General features: G+C 30.2%; 1 long non-coding RNA gene across 1 annotated transcript; it reads left to right on the forward strand.

Annotated features, from left to right (window-relative positions):
- The first annotated feature begins 224 nt into the window (after nt 1-224).
- Nucleotides 225-873, forward strand: LOC134229487 (uncharacterized). The gene is made up of 2 exons (XR_009984182.1): nt 225-309; nt 633-873. It is a non-coding gene; the product is annotated as an uncharacterized LOC134229487 (long non-coding RNA).
- The last annotated feature ends 970 nt before the right edge of the window (nt 874-1,843 follow it).

Raw genomic sequence — 1,843 nt, forward strand, 5'->3', positions numbered from 1 at the left:
AAAAAAAAGATTTTAACTGGATCCGTGCCTGTCCGACTTGTTTTTTTTTTTTTTTTTTTTTTTTTTTGTCAGTCTAATATTTTGTGCAATTATCCAGCATTACATGTTAACCGCGATGACAGTATACACGATCTATGTACAAGATTATGCATCATGTTTTTACAATGCGTATTCGAAACAGTAAGCGTATGTTCTATCTAATAATGCGATCATTTTTTGTTCGACTAATTTGACATCTCTTCGGGTAAACAGAGGAGCACATGTGTATCCAGAGACTATCTAAAAAGGGAAGATTAACGAATTAATGCGGTAAGTTTGAGGATTTTAAATGAATTTATGAATGCAACTTGCATTTTTTAATTTGGAAAGTTGAATTAGTCACAGATGTATGACGAACAAAGTTATGTCTTATAATCTGATAATTTATATGAATATCTCGGGAAAGAAAAACATGCCTTTGGATCTACTAATTTCTTCAAATTGATCAAAGGTAATTAGGTGATCATATTGGATTTAAACAATGTATACACAATTTCTTGGTTGTTTTATTGAAAAATCCTTTCATCTTTTTGCTGTAATGAATTAATAGAAATTCATTTATTTTTGGGGTTTTATATTTCATGTTTTTTTAGAAGTCATGATGAGCATATACAATACAACGGAAAAACAGGTTGTGGAAGCTTTGGAAAATTATCTCAAATGGGCCCCGGAGAAAGGATTGTGGCCGTAGAAAATGACATTATGCCGACTCTTAATGATGGAACTTTCATTTATACATGTAGCTTATCTGAGCCCATGGGCCTCTTCTTAATGATAAAATAAATATTTCATGAAGATTTTGATAACAGATTAGATTAAACCAATTTAAATGTATGTTTGGGCTTTCTTTTATCCTTACATGGTACATATACAATATTATCAATAATTCCATATTATTACTATATGACACCCCCCCCCCCATTTCCAAAATAATTAATTGAATAAATGTTGAATCAACTGTTTTCAACATAAATCAACGTTGATTATCAATGTTGATTCAATGTTAACAATTCAACGTTGATACAAATTTTCAAAATCTAACATAAAATCAATATTGAATCAACATAGGAAACAACGTTGATTCAAAGTTTATTCAATTTTGTGTGCCCTTTTTTCAACATTTAATCAACGTTGATTATCAATGTTGATTCAATATTCTGACTAACGTTGATACAAATTTTCAAAATCTAACATAAAATCAATATTGAATCAACATAGGAAACAACGTTGATTCAAAGTTTATTCAATTTTGTGTGCCCTTTTTTCAACATTTAATCAACGTTGATTATCAATGTTGATTCAATATTCTGACTTCAACGTTGATACAAATTTTCAAAATCTAACATAAAATCAATGTTGAATCAACATAGAAGAACAACGTTGACTCAAAGTTTATTCAATGTTGTGTGCCTGCTGGGTTAAGCCGGTTTAATTCAACAGTAAAGTTCTGGCGATTTATAGTTTGACAGTTCTCTTAATTCTCTCCGCTTTTCTTTCTATCTTCTCTTTATCTTTGATAATATTGGTTTACGATGTTCTCTTTATCTTTATTACTCGTCGATTGAATCTTCGATTGATAAAATATTGATCCACTACAAACTACTTAAACTTTTATCAATCGTAACTAAACTTAACTAGAACTGTCCAATAGGGACAAATACCCCCCGCTGGGTTTTTCAGAGAAGGTGCCAATTCAAAAATACTTTATGGATCTAGAGATGTTCACAATTTACTTTAAAAAAATTTGCAGTGAAATATAATTGCTCATCATGTTTTTAATGAATGAAACGGGGGTGCAACCAAA

The sequence above is a fragment of the Saccostrea cucullata genome, unplaced genomic scaffold, assembly GCF_032062105.1.
Source record: "Saccostrea cucullata isolate Sc308-1 unplaced genomic scaffold, CSIRO_AGI_Scuc_v1 ctg4888, whole genome shotgun sequence".
In the NCBI taxonomy this organism is placed as follows: domain Eukaryota; kingdom Metazoa; phylum Mollusca; class Bivalvia; order Ostreida; family Ostreidae; genus Saccostrea; species Saccostrea cuccullata.